The following is a 25,232-nucleotide window of genomic DNA, read 5'->3' as shown; positions in this document are numbered from 1 at the left end:
TTTTAGAAAAATCACCATAGAAGGGGAAACTTTTGGAGGAAGAGACCAGAATGAGGGTAACCAGTGAGGAGGCTGTCATAATCATCCAGACAAGAGATGATCATAGCTTGGGCCAGTGGGCATGACCACTTCGGGGTGGAGGAAATGGTGAAGTTGAGAGAATGAACAATCACAAGAGTTTGTGATTGGCTGGATATGGAGGGAGCAGAAATGGAAGACTCCTCAATTTTTGGCTTGAGACAGGACTACCACAATAATTGAAGTAAAAAGAAAATTATATCTTTGTCCCAAATGAGAAAAAAGAGCTTTGGGTTAAGTTTAGGGTGAGGATGTGAGGATGAAATGGGCTGGCACTCTTGTAGCAGGATCGTAATTATTGATATCTCCCTCTATCTTCAACAATCTTGGAAAGAATTAGGGGCAAATCTCCAATGCCTATAGTAATGATGTTCAAAATAGAGTTTTTCCTTGAAGGGCAATCTGAGGTACACAGGTAAAACTGAGGAACCCATGAGATCACAGCACCAAGACTCCTCTGTTCTAACCAGCTTTATTTCTGAACTCAGCTTGCAAAGCCTGCTAAGAAAGACCAAGAGCACAGATCCATAGGGATCATGGAAAGGCAGAAACTGAGTACAAAGAATGGGACAGCAGGAGAGAGCATGGCAGAAAAAGGAGTCAGGAGGATAAAGAGGAGACTAGAGTTGGTGAGGACCCTGAAATGTCTTAACACAGATGTAGGAGCTTTTAAGGGCACAATCCTTTCAGGAATAGCTCCTGTATTTAGAAAAGGCACCCAAGCGAGTAGCCATCAATGAAATATCAGTGTGCTACAGGGTACTTACAACATCTTCTTCTAATCCTGGAATACTGGTCATGTCTGTCATATCTCTCCCTGTGCTTGTAATTTCTCTTAACTTCTTGATGAAAAGTTTATGATTTCAGTGCTATTGAAGAGAAAAAAATGAGCCATGACTTATGCATGGCCAATTAGGCATCTAATTTTAGGAATATTTGATTATGTTTTGAACCATTACAAAATGACTTTCGCCCTGGGACCTTGGATTCCCATGTCATGATTTATCATCCTTAGAGATCTAATGGGGAAATAAAATACATGTGGTGCAAAGATAAACATCAGTTTGAGGTATGTATTTGGTGTATTCATCCAACAAACACCTACTGAGCACTTATCTACGGCAAGGGATCAGGAAACAGGGGGTATAGAGATGAATCGGGTCCCTGCTCCCATGGAGGGTACAATCTAATGGGGAAGACAGTCATTGAACAAATAGCTAAAGGTGAAATGGATGTTACACATAGGAGTTAAGTAGTGTGGAGCAAAAAAAAAAAAAAAAAGGTTCTATAGAAAGTAACTTCACAGGGTGATCTGAACATAAAATCCTAAATGGGTAGGTCATGGTGGGTTGTTATGCCCCAGGCCTATAACTTTTTAGTAAAAGTTTTGTCTTTGCCTTAAGCAAGCCTTGTCCATTGTTTCTGTGCATCTAGGTTAACACACCTTTGAAATAAGACATAACCACCCTCAAGAGAGCACATAATCTTGTTAATTATCCTATAATCCAATTCCTGCCTTGCTTCTTCCCATCTCCATTTAATTTTCCTTACATTCCCTCTCTAACTTCAAATGCATAAGAGAAGCTGCAGAACCGTTATTCTCCAGAGCATTTGAGATCTTGCTCTCTGGCACATGTCATCAGTTTGGCCCAAATAAATTGTTAGAAAAATTTTCAACAGGTTTAGACATTTCTTATGTTGACAGTAGCATGTACCTACAAAGCCTATGGCACTGGTGTACAAGAATACAAAGTTGGCCTAAGTAAGGCCTCCCCTTTGAAAGAATATAGTTGAGGTGGTGGGGTAGACACAGGTAAAACAAGGATTAGATAGATAGATAGATAGATAGATAGATAGATAGATAGATAGATAGATAAGACTGGCTCATACAAAACAGATACAGGTATTTCGGAGAAGTCCCTTTGAATTGAACTGATTGGGGACAGCTTGAAGGAAGAGTTGGAATTGATCAAGGAGGAGCAACAGAGGGTACCAAAGGGCTTTAATCATGTGAATGTTCCAAGGAGGAGAAGAGCAAGCCTAATGATCCAGAGTCAGAGGGAAATAGGATCGGGGAGTTTAGTTTGGTCCTGTCTTGAAACCCTAGTGAAATTATTTGGATTTCCTCTTGTCTCCAGGGGGAGGGAGCTGGGTTATACTAGGGTGAAAGGAATTCCAGGAATAGGAATCAAGTGATCAAACAGTAATGGAGTATACAAATGCATTCATTCATTTGTTTGTTCAAGTATTTATTTAACTTCTAGTCTGTGCCCATCTCAGAGCTGCTGGTACTAAATTTGTTAGAATAGATTGTGTTCCCACTCTCGGGCACCTTTCCTAAGGGGAAGGACAAATGGTAAAGAAGTAATTAGAAGCACGAGCAGCTCAGGGAGCATGTAATGGGGACTGACCTAGTCTAGAAATCTACAGAGGTGATGTTTAAGCAAACAGCCTGAGTGAGAAAGGGCAAGATGGAGACAAGGAGGACCAACATGTGCACGGTTTGATCGGAGGCTGTTGAAAGTCCAAGATGTGAAGCTCAAATTATTAACCATTAAAAAGTTCAATTTCTAAAGAGAGACCAACATGAGGTCACTAGAATCCCAAAGAGATCAAAAGGATGAGGGAATGATTTGAGCATAAGACACAGAACTTTGGTTTCTTTTCAATCCATAGTGACTAATCTCATATTTTAGAGCTTCCACACCCATCTTCCTTCTTCCCATAGTGTTCTTCTACTAGATTGACTAGCATTCAATCTCAGATCTAATGCCACCCTCTCCAGGGAGCCTCCCAGAATACTCAAACTTGATTTCCTTAAACTCTTATGGGAAGGATTTGACACCAACCAGTACTTCCTGCTGCCCATAGTCTGTCTACTGGGTGCCAGACACCACATTAGCCTTTCCCTTGGTCTCATTCTTACAGCCACCCAGGAGGCAGACATTAGTCCTGGATACCGTAATCACTGCGGAGCCCAAGGGCCTGGATGGATTCCCAGTCCCACTCCACTGCTTAATGCGTACCCCGAAGCTGATACATTCTCCTCCTTGAGCCTCATTGCCCTCTTCTGTGACCCAAGGCTGGTAGTGGCAGCCCCAAGCTGCCAGGGCACATATGAGAGTTAATAGAGACATGGATGTCAATCACTTAGCACACGCCTGCTCATCCATGTCTCCATGTTGCCAGATAAGAAACCAAAACTCAGCTCAGTGAAATAAGGCATCCAAGGTCACTAGGTAAGACCCAGCCTTTGAACCCAGGTCTCTCTAACTCCAGAAGCCACCTTTTCTCCATCCTGCCACAGGCCTCAATTATCTCCTTTTACCTTCTTAGATCATATATTTAAGAAACACAGACTGTATGCTTAGCTCTGAACAAACATTATTGTACTTATTCTTCTTAAGCAACTGAGATCGTCAATTTCCCCTTTCTGCAGTGACCTACATGATAAATCTGATCTTCCTCCCCAAACTAGCCCTTGCTCAGCAGTTCCCTTCCTAGGAGTGTTTCTCTCCATGTGGTTGCTTAAGCAGAAACCTGGGCATCATCCTTGACACCACCTCCTCTATGAACCCCTTCCCTCTCCATATCCAATCCAATCCCAAGACCTCTTAACTCTAAGCAGGTCTGTCTTAAATCTTATTTATTTTTCAGCCTCATCATCTGTCCCATCTCCAAGGTCCAGCCAAAAGTAGAGTGACCTCTGCAAATCAAGTGATGTCACCTTCATCCCCTATTTAAAACACCCTATTGCTTTTGAGATAACACTGAACCCTTCAAGAAGGACAATTAAGATGACCCTTGACCACCTATAAGATCAAGGATTCTGATCACAAAATTTACTGCTAGTAACACAAGGAATAGACTCAACGTCATTCCAATTCTGGATTCTTCTCAGATTCTGAGGCCGCATTTGCTAGGGCAAGCACTGCAGGGGAGGATGTTCATATTGGTGACTTCAAGGACACGAAGGTTGACAACAGAGCACAGACTTTGTCAGGACGCTCTTGGAGGAGCTGCAGGGTGCAGAAAGGGCAGTTATCTTGGAGTTGGGCTCCTGAGATTGTGTCCTGCCTGACCTTGTCACTGTCCAGGTATGTGACCTTGGGCAAGTCACTTAACCTCTCTGAGCTTCAGTTCTATTTACTATACAAACAAAAATGAGGAAGATGAATGAAACAAGCTGTACAATCTCTGGAGTTTAACACAAAATGAGGCATTAGATTAAACCACATGAAATTGCTGAAAATTTGCCTTTCAATTTTCTTTACTAGTAAAATAGTAATGTCATATATTCATACTTCAAACCAAAGGTTGGCAAACTTTTTTCTATAAAGGACCAGATAGTAAATATTTTAGCTCTTTCAGGCCATTCGGTCTCTGAGACAATTACTCAACTCTGCTGTCGCAGCCATAGACAATCTGTAAAAGAGAAAACATGGCTGTGTTCCAATAAAACTTTATTTATAACAGCAGATGGTGGGCTAGATTTGGCTCATGGACTGTAGTTTGCTGATCCCTGATTCCAACCCATGGATTTCCCTTTGTCATTAATAATTTCTGCTGTGGAATTTTCATGGAGGAACTGTGAGTGCCTAGCAGAGTGCCTAGTGAGAAGCAAATGCAGGATGATTTTCTTCCTTGTATCCTCTCCCAAAAAAAGGCAACTTAGAACTGATATGTGGCTATCCTACAGGGCATGATGTGTTCATATTGTACTAGATGTGTTTTTAGGGGTGGAGGAATTACAGAGGACCATGAATCACTGACCCCTCCTTCACTTAGCTCCTACTCTTAATGATATCTGGGACAGTGACAGGGACACAGTGCCCTGGGAGGCACTAAAGATGGTATCATTGGGGCAAGTTTTCTTAAATTTGGACCCTGTGCACCTCTCTAGTTGACCTGAGTGGCTCAGGCTCTTCCCGCTTTGGTCGTCTGGAAAAGACCTCTGAGCTTGACACAAATTCAGATCTGCTCATGCACTCAAGTACTGAGCTGGGTAGGAGATGATTGCTTCCACCAAATTAGGCCAAGTAATACCCATTTTCTCTCGGGGGAAATTATTTAAATAGCATCAAAATCAATTTCCGTGCCATTAAATATTCTGGTCTGTGTTTTAATTGAGACAATTACATATTCCCCAAAAAGAGAAGAGCTATTTGAAGAGCCATTTCTTTTCTCTCTCCCCCTCACTGGAACTGACAAGGAAAGCCCCTCAGAGGGCTGCAGACTGGCAGTAAGCCTGCCTCTGTTCCTATTCATCTTCTTTAGCAGTAACCTGGTTTATTATTTTTCTTTGAGAAATAAAAATGGAGCTCTGAGAGGCACCCGGGGCACTGGGAACTCTGAGTCTCTTCAAATAGAATAAACCAGGTCATTCTCTCTTCTCCTCCTTAAGGGATTGGGCTTTTGGTTCGTTTCAAGGGGTAGATGTTCCAGTAGCTGCCAGGTATGTTTGGTCAAAAGGGGCAGGGGGATAAGGGTCATCCCCAACCTTTGCTGCTCCCAGACCCTTCCCTTATTCAACAAACATTTCAGGTGCATCTTTTATGCTCCAGGCACTCACTCTCCAGCTCCCTGAAGAAGTCCCTGTCTGGTGGAGAAGAGGTGTCTGAAAACAAGTCATTAAAATGCAGATATTAAGAGCAAGAATAGAAACCAGGGCCCAGTAAGTGTTCCCATAGCTCTCAGCCTGATTGCAGTTAATGTCTGTGTCATTTTTTATTTCATGTCTGTCTTTCCTTCTAGACATTCAGCTTCAGGAGGTCAGAGACCAAGTCAGTCCTGTTGCCGCTCTGTTTTCAATGCCTAGAACAGTGGCAGGCCCAGAGTTGGGGCTCAGTTAAATTTTAAAAATAAAGGAAAGAGGAAGGAAGGAAGGAAGGAAGGAAGGAAGGAAGGAAGGAAGGAAGGAAGGAAGGAAGGAAGGAAGGAGAAAAGGAAAGAAGGAGGGAAGGAGGTAGGGAAGGTGGGAAAGAAGGTCAAGGTCCTGCAGGAGGATGGGAGAGAGTCCCTATTTCTCCCAAAGGGATGTGAAAAAGGCTCTGCAGAGAGATGATATCAGGCCTATGACATCTATGATCAGTAGAGGTTTACCAGATGGCCAAGGTGAGACAGAAAGAGAGAGAGAGAATTTCCGACAGAGGGAATAGTGTGTATGAAGGCACAACGATATAATTAAACAAAGAGCTAATAGTTATTGAGTGTCTACTATGTCCTAGACCCTTTACTTACATCCATTCATTTTCTTCTTACAACTACCCTGTGAGGTGGGGCTCTTGTACCCATTTTACAGAGACCGAGGTCACTGGAGCTAACTCTTTAAGCTCATGCTACTGGAAAGTGGTGAAAATATGATTCAGTGGATTCAGTGACTCCAGGTTTGGTTGTGACCAGTACAATTCCAAAACATGAGATTTAGAAAATCTTAAAGATTTTGAAACGTCTGGAAGGTGAGTGCTGGAAGATAGAACGTGAGGCTGACCATGTATTCAAGAATCTTTCCATGGAGAGCTTTGAATGCCAGACTAAAGATTTTATATTTCTGTGTATAGGTCAGTGTTTCCCAGACTGGATTTCTGTGAAAGCCTACTTTACAAGACATAAATAGTGAGATGTAGATAAAGGGAGAGTTTGGGGGGTGGGGTGGAATTCATATGCAAATGACTTGGAGAAACAGCTTAAATTAAGCTGGACACATTTTCTTCTTTTTGCTGCAGGATTTGTCAAAGCCTTTACTATGAAGGTGGGCATTGTAATTATCCAAGAGGAGAAGAAAGCATCTCCAAACTCACACTTGTGGCACATCTCTCACTAGCTCCCAGAGTCGTGAATTTGGGATTGCTGACACAGATGATAGAGATCCACTGAGGGGTTTTAAGGCAGGGAGTGACTCATAATGGAAGTGACTGGAAATCATATGGGAAGTGACTGGAAAAAAATAGAGACAGGAGGTAGAGTTGGAGGATCTGCTGAATTCAAGACCCTCCCAATGAGGATGTGTATAAAGGCCATGTAGGTAGGATGGGGGAGGGAGTACGAGGGGTGTTGCTGGCCTGCATCTGGCCCACTGGCATCAAAGAGAGGCTTTTACTCACAGTGGGTTCAGTAGGGAAGAAACTGAATTCACACGCATGGTATTATCCAAATAAAGCCATGTTACTTCTGTATAGAACAACAGGCTGGATTTTCAGAGTAATTTAATGGCTGTGGCGTATTGCCCAAGCCATCAATTAAATTTCAATCCAATTTCCTCCCAAAGCATTCTCTGCCTTGGGAGTTCCTTTTTAACGTGGAGCAAATCTGGCTGATGAGGCGGGAAGATGGATCAGCCAAATTGTACAATGATTCTGCCTTTCACAAGGGCTAGCTTCTCAGATCTGGTCTCGCCTTCCAAAGGAGGTCACCCAGCATTAACAGAAAATTAAACAGAATTAGATCATAGAATGGTTTTAAAGAGATAAGAGAACTCTCGTTTAGCCTAATCACTCTATCCTTGTTCTACATAAGAAGAAACTGAGGCTCAGAGCGGAGGGACGGCATGGCCGAGTGCACATGTCTCTTAAATTAGCTTCATAAACCAGTCTCCCAGACTGGTTTACTTTTTTTTCATTACAGTCCATTCTCCCTTCTCAGCTAGAGGGATTCAAAGCCTTAATCTAATCATATAACCCCTTGCATTAAAAACTCTCCGGAAGCATCCCAGTGAACTTAGAATAAAATCTGGGTAGGATAGAGTAGGTGCAGAGGCCAGTATCTCTTTGTGTTGGGGGACATTGTAGGGTGGGGAGCAGCATCCTTGACCTCTACCCAATAGATGTCAGTAGCACTCCCCACTCCGGTCATGACAACCAACATTGCTAAATATCTCAGTCACCCCCAGTCGAGAACTACTGGCCTAGGGAAAATCCTAGCAAGCAAGCTGTGATTGAGGGAAGGCTATGGAATGCATGTTGGCTGCTTCGCTTACTGGATGTGAGGCCTTTGGCATGGTTCTTTACCTCTCTGAGCCTCAGTTTCCTCATCTATAAAACAGGAAGGATAATTTCTCCTCTACAAGGTTTTTTGTTCTAAGGTCAAATTAAGCAATGAATGTGACTATGCAGCGTACTTGAAAAAGTGCTATAAAATATTACAGGATCAACTACAATGCAATTCAATGCAACTTTGCATAGTTATAGGGCTATTATGGGATGTAATTTTCTCCATGCCCGAAAGTCTCACAAGCAATGGTTCTCTAACACCAGTGGGCATGTGACTCAGCTGGGGTACTTGGTAAAAGTGCAGACTCCGTGGTCCCATTCCCCAAAATTCTAATTCACTGGATCTAGGTCGAAGCCCAGGAATCCGCATTTGAAAAATCAGCCCAGAAGATTCTGCTGCAAGTGGTCTTTTGAAAAATACTGTTTTGGAGGAAAGCAATACCCAAGTTTTTCTAGTAGAGGATCAGGAAAGTAAATGCATGATTAAATCTTGAGCATGGCGAGGTGTTGCCGACACTGTCCCAGGGTCAGCGTTGGAGCCCCTGGCTTCGTGGCTTGGAAGTCTGAGCATTCATTGAACTTTTTGTGCCCCTTTGGAAAGCTGAGGTTAACACCACTCTTCAAACCACCAGCTCCCACAATTGACTTTATTTTTTATTTACTACTTCCTAAACATATTTGGATGTTAACATCACCCAGTCTCTGATCAAAAATTATGGCAAAACATTGTCTTGTCATAAGGCTAATAAAGCATGTTACCCTGCCTGTCACAGAAGCTGCCTTACAGATGCTGTTTGCTCTCTGCCAGGGCCCTGCATTAATCTCCCTTCCACTCAGCTACAAGGAATAGAGTTTACCTGGGAAGATCGATATTGTATTATCTCACCCACCAGTGTCAATCTAGCTATGGCCAATGAGTTGTCATTCCTATGTTTCAAGCCTACTGCACAAAGGAAGAGGACCAGGAAAAAAGGGGAGAGAAGTCATGCAAGAAGGAGAAGAATGTTCTCAGGAAGAAGAGCACTGAGAAGGACCCAGAGAGCCAAGGGCACAAGACGCAGTTAAAGACAGTTGCCCTGGAAGAGGACAGACCTGGGAACAATGCTAAGCTTACTTCCAGGAGATTTGGAATAATTTTATTTTTCTGAACTTCAGTTTTCTTATCTATAAAATGAACAAAAGCACATGACTTGACACAGAAGTATTAAATAAGATGATGCATGGTAAAGTGATGAGCCCAGTACTTGGCACATAGTAAGGGCTCAATTATTATTGTTGAAATATTGTTATTATTGTGGTTTTATTGTCATCTTCATTACTTCCTGGGTAACATTGGACAAGTCACCTTCCTGGGGCTCAGTTTTCCCAATTATACAGTAAAAATTCTTTTACATGTCTAAAACAAACAAACAAACAAAAAAGCAACAACAAAAGCAGGAAGCTTAAGTAATAATAGCAGAATTAGCAAACGTTTTAGAATGAAGGTGTTGATGCCGATGGTTGCGATGTGTGTGTGTGTGTGCATGTGTGTGTGTGATGCACACATGCTTGCACATGTGCCCATGGTTTTGTGTGCCAGGGAGTTAAGCACATTTGGTGGAGGAAATAGCACCAGCAAAGACAGTGTGGGGAAAAAAAAAAAAAAGGAGGCAAGTTTTCAGAATAGAAGCTATGGATGTCTCCAGTGCCCTGCAGTGTAATGACGTGGACTCAGATCTCTTAGAGATTTAAATTCTGGACCATTGCAGAATTGCCAAATTTTATCTTTGCACCCCTCCTTTTATCTCTTTTTCATCCAAGAGGCAGTCAAGATGGCACACAGGGGATGCATTGCCTCCAGCTCAAAGCCTGGTAGCCAAAGCCTGGACCTCATGGAAAGCACTCTCCGATGTCTCCTGGCCACTTGCAGCTCTGCACTTGACTCTCTGCCTTCCCCACTGTCCACCCCCTACCCCCGCTGTCCCGCCCCTCTACATGGGCAGCCACCTCGAAATCTCATTACAGGCAAGCCAAACCCCCTGGATTTATTTTCTGCTTAGTTAAAGAGGGAGCTGCAAGAAGCAATCCCCACTCAAGGATGTAATAAGGTGTCCACTAATGATCCAGACACCAAAATGAGGATGAAACGTGGCCCGCCATCCTTTGGGAAGTGAAAATTTGCATTGGAATAATGTCTGATTGGCCTCTTTGAGTATTCGCTTGGTTCAAGTTTTTGTCCAAACCATTCATGTGGTGCTCAGCATGTGCCTTCATTCCCAAGTCCTAGAAGGATAGGAACAACAGAACAGCACTGAAAATAGTAATTATTATTGGTATTTATATAAACAGAATTAGGTTTCTGTCAGTCTGCTAGTTACTGCATTGTAGGAAGGCAGCTGGATAGATTTTTTTTATCAAAATCAGAAGATTTGTACTAAATTTTTGGCAGTATCTACTAAAAATGAACATGCCATACTGTATAACCAGCATTCTGTTGGAAATATGCCCAACAGCAATGAGTATACATGTGCACCAAAATACATGTGATAAAATGTTCACAGTTATACTATTCATATAGCCAAGAACTGGAAGCAACTCAAATCCACATTAGCAATAGAATGGATAATTGGTGGTATAGTCATAAAATGGAATACTATGCAGCAATAAAAAAGGAATGAACTACCACGACACTCAACAACGTGGATTAATCCTACAAATATAATGAGTGAAAGAAGTCAGATACAAAAGAGAATATATTGCATAATTATCCAGTAAATTCACAAGCAGCCAAAACTGATCCTCAAACGCAGAAGGCACACTAGGGAACACCTTGAGGGGAATATGACCAGAAAATATAGTATGTGCTGATAACTTTTGCTTCCTGATCTGGTTGCTAGTTCTACAGGTATGTCCAGTTTGAGTAAGCTCATCGAGTGGACTTTTCCATGTATATATTACACTTCAGTAAAAGTTTATGAAAAGCATGAAAAAATATGTTTGGAAGCCAGAGACTCTAAATATGGCCTACATGACCATCTTCACTTTAGGTGTTGGACACAAGGGACCTGAGTTCTCAGCTAATGCTCTTATCACTCAGCCAGGCTCTATCTAGTTACCTTATGCCAAGTGGAAAACTCAGGCCAGGCAGGGGTTAAGAACAAACCCCAAGACACTCCTTGCTCCTAGCTCCACACCTTCAGTTAGGTGTGGGTGCCTTGGAAGGAAAAGCAGGGGTTCTGGAGTTAGCTCACCTCCCTTTCATCCCCACCTCCATCTGGGAACAGAGACCGTTTCCCACATATTTTACACTGCCTTCCATATCGTTGATCTCAGTGCCTGGCACCCAGTGGGTTTTCAGGGAGTTTGCTGAATGATTGTGTAACGGTATAGGTGAATGAACAAATTGCGATTGTGAAAAATAAATAAGACAATGTACTTAGAATGCTTTGAACAGTACCCGAAATGGAGTAGAGCTAGATGTTAAGGGACTTGTATTTCGAACAGACCTGGATTGAATCCCAGCTCTACCACCCCCTCCCAGTGTGTTCTTGGGTGAATGAAGGTTCCTGAGTCTCAGTTTTCCCATCTGCAAAGTGGGAAAACTAACAGTCTTAAATCACAGAGTAGTTCTGAGGATTAAATGAGACGGTGTGTGTAAAACACTTAGCACATCATAAGGTTCAAAACTGGTAGCTGTTATTACCATTACGTAAAATGTATTAGTAGCATCGGGAATGAAACTACAGTTATTGTTCATGAGAAAGGGAGATGGTTGCCTTTCCTTCTTTGTCTCTCTGCATCAATCTCTTTCTCTTTGTTGCAAGCCCCACGTGCGCTGAGCCAGCCTTGGCAGAGTTGGCTGCTGAGTGAATAAAAGAACATCCTTCCTCCACCCATGGAGATGGCCTGGTGCCAGTGTGTACAGGCAGAGTGCCCATGATGGGGGCCAGGTGGGCACCAGGATACTGAGGCTCTCTGTGTAGTCTCTGCTGGTTGGGAGGCTGACAATGGCCACTCTGAGGACTGTCAAATCTGCCCCCTCCAGTATTACCCCAAGGCCCACACCCACCACCTGCCCACCAGGCAGGCCTGGGAGTGAAGGGAGGCTCTGTGCACCACCCCAGCCTCAGGCCCGCACACACCCGAGGCATTGTTCTTATTGGCTGCAAGAGCTCATTAGGCTCTGGGCAGAGGCTGGCTGAACTCCAAGAGGAAGACATCAAGGCCCAGGAGACAGAGATGGAGGAGCCTGGGGTTTGGCATTAGATGGTGCCAGGCTGCTCCTCAGCATACACTGAGCTCATCTGCTTGGTGAGAACCTTGACCTGTGGAAGCTGAGGCTGTAGAAATGTGTGCTATGCATACTGTATTCCCCCAACACAGTGTGTGGTCAATTTGTAATGATAAATAAGATGGGATGAATTGAGATAGGATGGGATGGGATAGGATGGGTTAGGAGGGGTGGAATGGGATAGAATGAGAAAGAGGAGGATAAAATGCAATAGGATGGGATAGAATGGGTGGGATGGGATGAGATAGGAGAGAAATGGGGAACTACAAGGGAATGTTTTCTCCTATTTCTGGCCCAAGTCACCCTTGAAGTTGACCTAGAAGGTAGCCTGCATGGGAAAAGTGGGGATATGCAGAAACCCTAGAATTCTCAGCTGTGGGCCCAAAACGTAAATTGTTCCTTAAAAATCACCTATCTGTATGACATCAGATCTGTAAGGGTATGAGAGACCATTCTGCCCAGTGTTTTACAAATTGTATTCAAATCCCAACTCCGCCAGCTATTAGTTATGTTGCTTTGGGCAAGTGACCAAACTTCTTTAAGTCTCAGTTTCATCATCTGTAAAATGGGGGTAATAAACAATATTACCTGCCTCCCAGGGATGTTGAGAAGAAGAAATGAAATGATGATCCACTTGAAAGCATGTACTATAGGACCTGGTATGTTGTAGGCACTTGCCCCCATTAGCCTCCATCATCATCATCATCATCATCATCATCATCATCATCATCAAAGGTGGTTCAGGTAAAGGCAAAACTTTGAAGGCAGCTCTCAGACCCCCACCCCAACTCCTGATTCAACCCATGTTGACCCATTTTTGGCTGATTATGGGGGTTCAGTGGTTCCCAAGACCAACCTCAGGTTTAATAATTTGCTATAAGGACTCACAGAACTCAGAAAAACCATCATACCCAGAGTTCCGGTTTGTCACAGGGAAAGGATACAGACTAAAATCAACGAAGAGAAGAAGCATGTAGAGCAGAACCTGGGAGCAACTGGGAATAAGCTCCCAGCTGTCCTCTCCCAATGGAGTTCTGTGGACAGTGCTTACTCCCAACATGAGGTATGACATCCACAGAACATTGTCAACCAAGCAAGCTCACCTGAGCCTTGGTATCCAAGGATTTTACTGACAGTGGGTCACGCAGACATAAGTGACCACTCATGTGGCTGACCTTTGTCTGTAGACCCTCAGAGGTTAAACTGATACCAAGCCCAAGGCTCCCATCATAAATCACACTGTTAGCATAGAGTACCTAGCAGGGCCCAATGCCCGCAGGTAAACAAACACATTTTCATCAGGCAGGATATTCCAGGGTCTTAGGGATTCCCTTCCAGGAGCCAGGGACCTTTCTCTAGAAAGAGCAGGGTGTGGACAGTCCACACCTGCTGAGTTAATCCTTTAATGCATAAGTATATATTGTCATTCCTCTTACAGTTTTGTTTGAAGAAACTATTCTATTATACAGAGGGTAAAATTGAGCCCCAGAGATGAGAATGGACTTAACAAAGGCCACAGAGTAAGTTAATGAGGCATCCTGACTGTCTTAATTCAGAGCTTTTTCCTTCACACCACAGGCTTCAGTCTGCCCATCTGTAAAATAGGGATGTTCAGCAAATTCCCTCACCTTGGAAGTGCCTTTGGGTTCTGCCTTTGTAGAGGTTGTTCTTTCACTTTTCTCTGCAGTCCAGTCCTCAGGAGGAGCACCTGGTTTTCTGCCACCTGTAGGGCACAGTTAGTGTTTTCCTTAGTCTCTGGGGAACTCTTGGCTAGAGCAGATCCTGTGCTCATTTGTTTGTACACCACTTGGCATTCGCTCTGGAAGCATCCAGGCCAGGGTTCAGGGCCAACTGGAGGAGAGACATAGAACAAATACAGTTGACCATGGAACAATGTGGGGGTTAGGAGCACCGACCCCCCATGTGGTCGAAAATCCATATACAACTTTGACTCCCCAAAACCTTAACTGCTGTTAGCCTACTGTTGACCAGAAGCCTTACCAATGACATATCCAATTAACACATATTTGTTTGTTATGTGCATTTTTTTTTTAAGGCGAGGCAACTGTTGGTTGACCTCACAGATTGCAAGGCCCTTGTCATCTTACAATCCCTGTTTGTTTGTTTTTTGTTTTTTTTATGCCTACAGCACTTGGTCTTCCTGGGTGGTCTCCCATCCAAGTACTAACCAGGCCAGAACCTGCTTAGCTTCTGAGATCAGACGGGATTGGGCTTGTTCAGAGTGGCATGGCTGTAGATGTTATGTATATTACATACTGTATTCTCACAGTAAAGTAAGCCAGAAAAAAGAAAATGTTATTAAGAAAATCACAAGGAAAAGAAAATACATTTACAGCATTTATTGGAAAAAAAAAAAGTGAACCCGTGTGGTTCAAACTCATGTTGTCTAAGGGTTGACTGTATAGGCTCTGGCTCAAATCCTGACTTCACTACCTATCAACACTTCCTCAGCATTTCAATGCCACAGGTAAAGCCCTGAGAATGTCTTATTTGTCCACAGAAAATAGAGCCATTGTTGTCTGCATTACATCTAAAGGGAGGCTGCCCTCATCTCTGAAATGAAACAAATTAAGCCTTGCAGTTGTAAAGCTGCTTCGAACATCTTAAAACTCAATCACACACAAAACACCCCCTGCCTCCCCAATTTTTGTTTTGTTAAGGTTGATCAGGCAAAGATCACAGTCCTAACTTTGCAAAGCCAGAAATGAAGGCTGTGAGAGAGAGAATTTGCTCAAAGTCACATAGTAATTTGGTGGTAAAACCAGCGCGAAGGCCAGGCCTCCTGACTTCCTAGGTATTCTCCAGCTCTGAGCACATCTTACAAGCATCCTGGGGTAATGATTTGCTCTTTACTTTTACCTGTGAAGCTGAGCAAACAGGTGAAGAGAAATTGTCAGCTTATGATGTCTTTTAAACTCTCTTGCAAACCATCTGGATTCGTCTGCAAGTATTATATTTGTCTATAGGAGTAGAGAAGTAATTGAATCTAGATAGATTTCCCACCGTGGGTTTCCTCTATGAGCTGTCTTGTGTGTCTGTCTCCCAGCCCTCACTCAATGACTCACTGATTTTCGTGTACACAAATAAATCACACTGTGTTCCTCTCCCCCTCACTACCGTCAAGAAATCACAAAGTCCACCATGAGACATGAATGGAGTAGGGGTGGGCAGAGGGAGGTGGGGATGGAGGTGGGAAGGGAGAGGGATGTTTAAATGCTAATCATTTGGCACTGATGTCAACCACAGTTAATCAGATTGTTAAAGATACAAAGGCAGGATCACACCCCTGTGCCAACAGCTATCAGGGCTCATTCAAGGGGAAGATGGATGCACTGCCCGGCTGATGCTCTGATGAGACATAACTGGACATAAAAGAATGTTCAAGGCTTTCTGAACCCAACATGAATTACAAAGGAGGCCCATTTGTGGGGGCGAAGCCAGCTCACAGAGGACAATTATCGGATAATTACTCTTGTAGCCGAAATACTGAAAGAGTCCTTTCTTGCCTACATGATCTTGTCCTTTTAACACCTGCTGCAAGTCTCCTGCAGCCCCCTGAGTTTCTGCAGCAGACTCAGGAGGGGTTGGGGTGTCAGCTCACAGGTGCAGTTCGGTGTGCTGTTTTGGGTGACGCATACCTCACTCCCAAATTTTCCCTCCACCCATGTGACTATAGCATGCTGGACAGTGCCAGGAAAAAAAAAAAATGAAGAGACCAAACAAATTCACTAGCTGGGCTTCTCTCTGCCCTCCGGTTGCTAAGGCAAACCATGTGATTTATGGGGATGGGAGGCCTTTCTACTCTGCTTGTACCGTGATGAAATTATGTTTGTAATTAAAACGACTCAGGTATACGTTACATCTTTCCATTCACGATCTTGTAAACCAAAGCATGCTTATCAAGCATGAGGTTGACCAAGGGCTCACCTTTATGATAGCCGGTAGTGTAAACCATTTACTCATCTACACTCCTCACTTACAGAGGTGGGCCTTATCTAATACACCGAGTCTTGTCGTCAGCCAGCGATGCAGGCACACTCGTGATTCATTAAATAGATATTTGAGGGGCCTACCATATGTCAGGCCTATGGCCATAGACTAGGTCCTAGGGGGACAGTGGTGAATGAAACAGAAGTGCTGTCTCTGCTGGGGGAACTTACGTCTAGTAGGGAAGACAAGAAAGAAGCGACAGGTAAGATAGTGTGATTGATGATGTAATGTACCTTTTTGGTGGTGTTAAGAGTTCAGGGAAGGAGAGTAAATGCAGCGAGAGGTTAACGGCATAATATGCAAAGCAATGGAGCTATTAGAGCGGGGGAAAAGAGAGAGACGTTGACTGAACTCAGGAGAACTGAAATAGTTTTGTTGTGATGCGCCAGGCAGTGAGAAATGGAATGGGGAGGCTTGCTGGAACAGGTCGCCAGGAACCTTCTAGGAAAAGGCAGAGTGTCAAGTTCACCAGAGAGGACCACCGGCCAGTGGCAGGGGATGGTTTGGAAAGATCTCTCTGGCAGGTGGAATGGGCTCGAGTTATGGAGCACAGTTCGAAAGAGAAGCAGAATTTCCATAATAATGGCTATGGGAATAATAAGATAGCTCAAAGTGTCTTCTTTTAAGATGTAACTTGCTCTCTTTGCTTCTCTCATGGTGAGACTTGCGTTCTTTGGTGCATTATAAAAATGAAAAGCTGAGCTCATCCAATATCTCACTGGACTGTATTGAACAGAGGAGCCCTGGTGCTTCAACTGCCCATGGGATCTGGCCTACTGTGTGGATGTTTCCCATCCTCTGTGTGCAACTACACAGCATCACTGAAAATAATCACATTAGACAAGTGTTTTAGTGTTGGATTCTAAGCCTGGTAAAGACGATCACTTAGATGCTCTGGTTTGGGCTGATCCCCTGTTGAGGGAATTTGCATTCTCCTCCCGCAGAGGGTGAACTGCCTGGGAGAATGCAATGGGGCTTTGCTTCAGGGTCTTGATTTTCTTTCCTGTCACCATCCACTGAGGGTCTTGGGCTTTTCCGGTGCCCTCACGAAGGAGGTGTTGAATCACAGGTGCTCAATCAATGACCCAAGCCTTCTGCCACTCATGTCCCTGCCAATAAACTCATCTCCAAGTGGAGGGAGGACATGGAATACAAATCTGTTTATTTCAGTCCTGAGGAGAAATTTGGTTGAAAGAAGGGAAGTTAGAACGACTGGTCCTTGAGAAGGCTGAGGACCAGACCATAGCAGCTTTAATCAGGATGAGTCCTGGCCATTTGGTCTTGCGTTAGTCATGTCTACACCCTGCTCCCCATCATCCCTAAACAGCCACATTCGGAATTCTAGAATTTCTGGGTTTCAGGGAAACTTAATCAGCTCCTAAGGTGCTAAGCACCCCAAGGCACCCTTACTTTTCTTCTCCCACATGTTCACTGGAAGTCCAGTGTGTGCTGGACACTGTGGGAATCCAAAGATGAATGACGGGTCTCTTGTCTCAACTTCCCTGGCTTCTCTCCATCTCTCCTCATCCTTCCTAATCTCCCCTCTCTTCTGCCTTTCTTCCTTGATGAATTCAACAAATATTTACTATATTTCACCTACATTAAAGACACTGTTATAGGTGATGGGGGATAAAATAATGAACGCAATAAATCAAGTTTATATACTTTTACTTTTCACTCAGCACTACTTTAACTTAGATTTACAAGAAGATCCAGGGCACACCACGACTCAGCATGTGGGACAATAACATAGTGGGGTCTTGTGGTTCCCCCACAGCTTCTCAATGTCCTGGTTATTTCACACTTAGGACACATGTAGTCATGAGAGGTGATGCTGTGTGGGTATGGACTATCTTGTGGGGACAGATAATGAACAAAGAAACGAATCACCAAGATTAATTGAGATTGCAATAACGCTCAGAAGGGAATGAGAAGGTAAGGGATAAGGGGGATCTTAGAGAAGGTACATGGAGACCTGAGTGACCACAGGGAGTCATCTAGGCAAAGATTGCAAAGAAGAGAGTTTTATGCAGAAGGAACAGCACGTGCAAGAACTCTGGGATGCAAAATGAATTTAGAAGATTTATGGAGCAGGAAAACAGTGTGTGTGTTCACACTGTTGTTTGAGAGAAGAAAAAGGTAAGAGATAATGTTGAAGAGGAAACTCTAAGGCCAGAACCCAAAGGCTTTGTTTTGACATTATTCTCAGTCTGATGGAAAGCCACTGGAGGGTTTTAAGATCCTATGATCTGATTTACATCTTAAAAGTACTACCTACCTGCCCCAGCTGATTTTTCTAACTTTAAACACAAAATATGACCATTCGATCATTTCCAAGGGCTCGTCTGGTACAATTCTGATTGGGGATCAATTTTGTCCATTATGTTATCTCCCATAACCTTTGGCGGAAAATCTGCATTGGCTGATGGTCTACCTATATATGAAGAGTTCCACCTGTCCTGCTGACAGTGGAGGACCACCAGAGGCTATCTGACATAATTGCAAAGTCAGTACTCCCTAGAAGAGCATGATGTGTGAAGTCCAGGGTACTTGTGCTTAACCTAACTATGGTAAACAAGACAGATCTCTCGAGACTCTGAATTCTAATTAGTCAATGCAGGGTGTGGGGAAGGTTATCACTCACCTCATCAGTCCTCACCTTTGATTTTAATAAACTGGAGAATAGACACAAAGAGCCAGATGGGATCAGCTTTATTGATGAAACTGGTGAAGTTGCGATATGGACCACTGTTGGACACCTATACTCGGTTCTCCCAAAGTGACTTTGATTTTGTGTATCCAGGTACAAGTAGAGATGGAGGGAGGCAGAGAGAGAGACAAACAGACAGACAGACAGGCCTTTGGTCTTTCATTCTAGTGGCTCTTTGCTGAAAATAGGATGAAGTGGATCAGTAATATCTTTAATGCCTCCTTAATACTGCCAGTCAATGGTCCCTCCTCTCCCAGGAGGAGCAAGGAAAGGATGGAGAGGTGGAGCACTTGTGGTGTTTCTTGGGACTCCCTGATGAAGCAACATGGAACTTCCCACCCACTATGGAAATGTGAGCACAGTTAGAAACCCTGAGAAAAGCCAGAGTGTGTCCTCTGCCTTCCTCTGAAACTGGGGTGATGAACCTCAGGGAATTCATTATTATTATTAATCATTATTACTAATGGTTAATACTATAAAAATAGTGTGCATGTGGCAAACTGTATAAGATGATGCACGATAAAAAGTGATTCCTTCTCCCACCTCAGGCTGAGCCATGCAACTTCTAGGAGACTCTCCTGAAGAATTACCTGGACATAGTCACCAAAGTTATGTGTTTATTACAGTGTTATTTGGCAAGAGGGGCTGGAGAATGGCAATGACATAAATATTAATTGATAGGAGCCTGGTTCAATAACATATATGTTTATATTTTAAGGTAGCCATTGAAAAAGAATAAAGCGGCCAGTATATGCTGATGCAAAAAGATATTTGTGATAGGTTTAAAGTGAAAAAATAGTGGTGGAATACTAATGTATGAAATACTATACAGCAGTGAAAATGAATCAGTCAAAAAACTACACTAATCAATATGCATCAGTTGGACAGGGTTGCGCAAAAAAGAAAAGAAAAGGAGAGGAGCAGGGGGGGGGGAAGGAGAGGAGGGAAGGGGAGGGGAAGGAAGGGAGGGAAGGGAGGGAAGGGAAGGGAAGGGAAGGGAAGGGAAGGGAAGGGAAGGGAAGGGAAGGGAAGGGAAGGGAAGGGAAGGGAAGGGAAGGGAAGGGAAGGAAAAAGCAGCTCATAGGAGGATTCATATGGAATGACTGTATTACATAGTTTTAAAACATGCCACCCAATATTATATATTGTTCTGAGACATTGACATGTGTCATAAATAATTACACACGATAAAAAATAATAATGGTAAAATAATAACAATACATATAATAAATGAGACTGCCGAAAGTCAAATTCAGGACCGTAATTCCTCCCAGGGGGTGGAGGAGATGGAGAACATGGTCACGGAAGAACAAAGGCTTCGACTGCGCTGCTTGCATTCTCTTTCTAGACCGAAGGTGTGCACATACGGGTGTCGGTTCCCTTAGTCTTCAACTCTTTCTGAATGATTGAAATATTTCAAAATGCATTTCTTAGTAAGTGACAGAGCAATACATACAGTGTAAGAGCTCTGTGACTGTTCCGATAGAAAGTGACAACAGTCCTCATGAGAGCTGACAGGCTGCTCTGGGAGAAACGTGCTTTACACTCGAGATTTTATTTTATACTTTCTAACGACCCTAAGAGATAAGGCTGGGACAACCCTACCTTACAGAGCAGAACTGTGGGGCCCAGAGAAGGGAGGTGACTGTCTAGAGGCTCATGGACAGTTAGCAGCGGGCTGAACCTGGACCAGCAGCAATTCTGACTCCAACCTCACACGCCTAATGTGCTTTTCATGTAAAAAACACTTTATTATTTTATATCAATACATTTTATTTGGAGATTAAACAAGAGTCTACTAACGCCAATTCCCTTTAAAAGGCAGGATGTGGTGGACAGAGCAGGGGCAGGGCAGCGCTTATATTTCTGATTATTTTTTCAAATAAACTATGTTGCAAGAAATAAAAACTGAGGGTATGGGAAAGAGGAAAGAGCACAGGAAGCAAGGTCAGAAAGTGTCTAACTCCACCCCAGTTGGCTCTGTGACCTTAGACAAGTCACCTCCTCTCTCTGAGCCTTGATTTTCTTTCCCTCTATAAAATGGGAAAAATAAAATGCTGACCTCACAGAATTCTTTGGAGGCTGGAATGGGATCACAGCTGGAGATGCACTTTGTAGAGTGTAAGTTACCATCTGAATGTGGGTATTGTTAGTACGGGCATATGCTAGAGGGCTGTGACTGAGATGAAACCCCACAGCCCCTCAAGCCCACCCCGTCTCTGTCCTTTGTCCTGGGGAGTCTTCTCCACATCCAGTCAGGATGGACAACTTTAATCTATCCAAGTGTCCTCATTCCCATGAGACTGAGTAAGCCAGGGGTGCTGCGTCTTCTCTGGCTGAGGGGAATGGGTTGAGTTCATCAGCTCTGGCTAATCACTATCCAAGGCGAACCTTTGGATGCCGGCCCAGTGGCTGGCACATAGTCAGTGCTTACTAAATGCATGAATGAATGATCAAATGTGAATGAGAGAAGAAAACTCAGCCTTCACTCAACCCAACTTCCTTATCTATAAAATGAGGATTTTGCTAAGACCTTCTCCAACCCTAAAATTCACCAATACAAGCAAAACAAAGCTGACCAGCTCTGGGAATGGGAGGGAAGATTTACTAGGTTCTGGGGGCAGTGCCAGCTCACCTGTTTTGTTCCCTGTGGTTAACCCAGTGATCATCAACCAGGGGCAATTTTGCCCCCTGCCCCCACCCTACCAGGGGACATTTGACAGTGTCTGGAATCAATTTGATTGTCACGACCAGAAGCAGAAGGGAAGTTGCTACTGGGCAGAAGAGGCCAGGGACGCTGCCCCACACCCTGCAGTGCACAGGACAGCCCCTGGCCCCGCAGCGAGGAATTATCCAGCCCAGATGCAGAAGGCATAGAATTAACAGACATTCTTTAGAGTAGTTCAGATGTTCCTGGTTTAGTTTTTGCTTTGTTCGGTGTGCTTTGGTGTGGTTTTTTTTCCAAACCTCAAACAGCCTTGTCTTGTTACTAAAGTGTCGTGTGACCCCAGGCAGCCAGTTTTCCCTCTCTGAACCTGAGTCCCTCCTCAGCACAGTGTATCACCATGAACTCGAGAAGCCTGTGGGTCTGTAAGTTGTGATATTTAATTTTTTGGTTTTATCCTTGCTGGGGTCAGGCAAACCAACCGGGGGCAGGCTGGGTAAGCCCTTGTTGCTGAGTGTGAAGGTACAAGAAACCACCACTGAATCGGATAATAATAACAATGTTTAGAATAGTAACTAACATTTTTGTAGAACGCTTTACCAAAAATATATCAACCAATGCACCCGCCACTCCTGCGAGGGGAAGTCTGATGAGAGGAGAATTATCATCACCCTCACCAGGAAACTGAATTCCGAAGCGGGGGTCAACGACTCAGCGAATGAGGCACTTCCGTGATTACAAATGTGTCTGTCTGCCTCCCTTTGGCCTCTCCATCACTAGGTGCTAAAGGCAGCCCGCAAACCCTGCTCTTTTCGCAAATTTTTTCTTTTTCACTTAAGAAAGTATTAAATATTTATTATACACATTTTTTGGAAAACATCAAAAAGGAGAAGGAAAAAAACACATCACCAACAATCTCACCACCCAAAGGCAGCCGGGACGGTCCAGTTTTCATGCCGTTCCTTCCCCGTCAAAAGACGGCTCTCTGCAACGGCCTTTGTTTTAGTTGGTTGTTTATGGTGATTTTCACAACACAGTCGAATTTTACCTCTTGCTCTTTCCACGGAACACGACAGCAGACGCGTCCCCCAGCTTTCGTTCCCTCCACTTCGCGTTCCGCCGCTTTGCGCCCGTGGAATGACACGCTACAGCTCGGGATCCACACTGGCTCAAGCCACTCCCCTGCGCCCGGGCGTTGAAGATACAAACTTTCATTCAGAGCTTTTTTTTTTTTTTTTTTAGTTTAATGAGACGTTTCCCAGTCTAAGCTCCCCTCTCCCCATCCAAGTTAGGGGGAAGAGAGAGAGAGAGAGAGAGAGATTGATTGAATGAGAGAGAGAGAGATGCTACCTCCCCAACTTGAAGGCAGGACAAGATCGCCTTCAGTGTGGCTCCATTCTGTCCCAAGAGAGGAGAGAGGCATCAGTATGTGTTTCCTTAAAGCTCCCCACCTCTTCTGTTTGATATCCCTATTCGCTTAACATTGTGTGTCTCTCTTCCTAACTCCTTGAGTATAGGGACCATATCCTAGAGTGCTGACTCTCTCCTGCAGAGTGTCGACCAGCAAGCAGACAGAGTCTGGTACCCAACACTTTCACCCACTGATTGACAGCATTTGAGTGAGGCCCTGAACGCATGTGATAAAGGAAGAATCAGCCAAATGTGACTGCGATGATTGAAAATTTTAAGGGCTCTGAGAAAGAGGAGTTAATTTAACATAGTGGTCATTGGGGCCCCAGGAAAAACCGGCCTATTCGAGCAAGTTATTAAGTTGCTGGATCTCTGAGGCCCTGGAATTCAATTTTGACTAATTCCCAGTGGGATTTAGTTTCTTGTGGCAGTCCTCTGGCCAGCATATCAGCTGAAAACAAGGCCTTGGGGCCTTGCAGGCTGCACACACTGCAGACCACAGATACACACCGATCTGTCTTGAACATGGCCTGCAGTTTGGAGCCTGCCAGAGAGATCGTCGTGTGTGTGAGCTCTGAGGAGTAGAGGACACTGGGGCCAGAGAGGTAAATTTACCTGGTGGATATGCAGCTCTCCTTAGCAGCTTTCAGAGGGAAAGGGCTGACTCAGTAAAGCTGGATCTACTTCCTAAAATGCTTTCTAGCTGCTGCGGTTAGCAATGGTTTTACCCTGCGGATCCCAGACGGGGGAGCAGTGACTTTGGGAGGAACCCGATTACAGAATCTTTCTCTGGTTTTTCCTTCTGCTCTTCTCAGCCGTGTTGGATCTTGAAGGGCTGGGATGACCAGCAGAGGTCACAGACCTTGAAAAGGGTCACCATCTGCTGCACAAACTTGTTGCCTGCAACTACAAGTACTTAAAAGTCGAAACGAATGGGGAACGCTTAGGAAGTCAGGTGAGATCAAAGGTTCCCAAAGGAACTTCTCTGATAACCGTGATAATAAAAGTCACTGGAGGGGAGGAGTTTTTCAGTCCTCGGTGTTCAAGCCCCACCCCTGGAGATTCAGATGTGATAGGTCTGGCAAGGGAGACTAATTAAATTTGTATTTTAACAAGGAACATTGCGGGGGATAGGGAGTATCATCTGGGAGCTTTGAAAAACATGATAGAGAGCTCATCCAGCAGAGATGCACGCAGAACAAGGGTTAGAAAGAGAGAGTCTGAGAGGAAGAAGCTGCTTCAAGCTGGGGAGAAGGGTCCTAGTGATCACAATACCCCATAATTCTTAAGAGAGCTAGTAGCATGGTCTTTGGCAACAGGAAAACCAAGATTGGAAACCCAGCTTGTCCTGTGGCCTTGGAACATCACTTAACGTCCAAAGCCTCAGCTTACTCATCCATAAAACAGCAATAATAATTTCTACCTAATAAGGTTGAAAAAGAATTACATGAAGTAACAAATGAGGAATGACGAATTAAATGAGGAGAAAAGCATTTAGCACATCCTTGGCACATACTCAGCACTCGATAAAACAATAAGAAATAAAGCGTTATAGATATTACTGTTATTATGACCAAGGCACACTAACAGGCTTTATGTCATTCGTAATCCTTTTATCACCTTCTTTGACATGATTTGTTTTCCCAATTTCTCTATCTCCACCTCTCCCCACCCCCGCTTCTTTCCTCCCTCCTTTTTCCTCTTTTTCGCACTCTCCCCACCTGTGATCCAGGGGAGAGTGGGACCAGCTGAAACCAAGGTAGCCACAGGATCCAACAGAACGCGAAAGCCAGTATCAAGGTCTCAGCTGTCACTTTGCCCTTTTTAGCAAGATTCGCAAAAGTCTGTGAGGATAATTGCCAATTACCTGATCAGTCCAGAAACTGACAATGTCAGAACGGGAAGCGCCCTCAGATTTTATCTAGCCTGGCTGCCCATTCGACACAGAGAGAAGATGGAGAGAAGAGGAAACCTACGCAGAGTTATGCCAGGGAGTAGTATTCAGGAGACGACCACCATCGGAGTCCCCCAACCCCTGGTCGCATCCAAGCTCTTTGCATCAAACCACAGCTGGGTCTCAGGACATAGGTCTCCTGACCC

The 25,232-nt window shown here is 44.1% G+C and overlaps 1 protein-coding gene and 1 pseudogene across 3 annotated transcripts in view; one reads left to right on the top strand and one right to left on the bottom strand.

Moving 5' to 3' along the window:
* The window catches only part of SEZ6L (seizure related 6 homolog like), a 169,419-nt gene that overhangs the window by 75,853 nt on the left and 68,334 nt on the right, over positions 1-25,232 (top strand). The window lies entirely within an intron of this gene.
* LOC118603089 lies at positions 14,477-14,595 on the bottom strand (annotated as a pseudogene).

This window comes from Rousettus aegyptiacus, unplaced genomic scaffold (genome assembly GCF_014176215.1).
Source record: "Rousettus aegyptiacus isolate mRouAeg1 unplaced genomic scaffold, mRouAeg1.p scaffold_m13_p_5, whole genome shotgun sequence".
NCBI lineage: Eukaryota > Metazoa > Chordata > Mammalia > Chiroptera > Pteropodidae > Rousettus > Rousettus aegyptiacus.
This window is presented reverse-complemented; position numbering and strand designations above follow the sequence as displayed.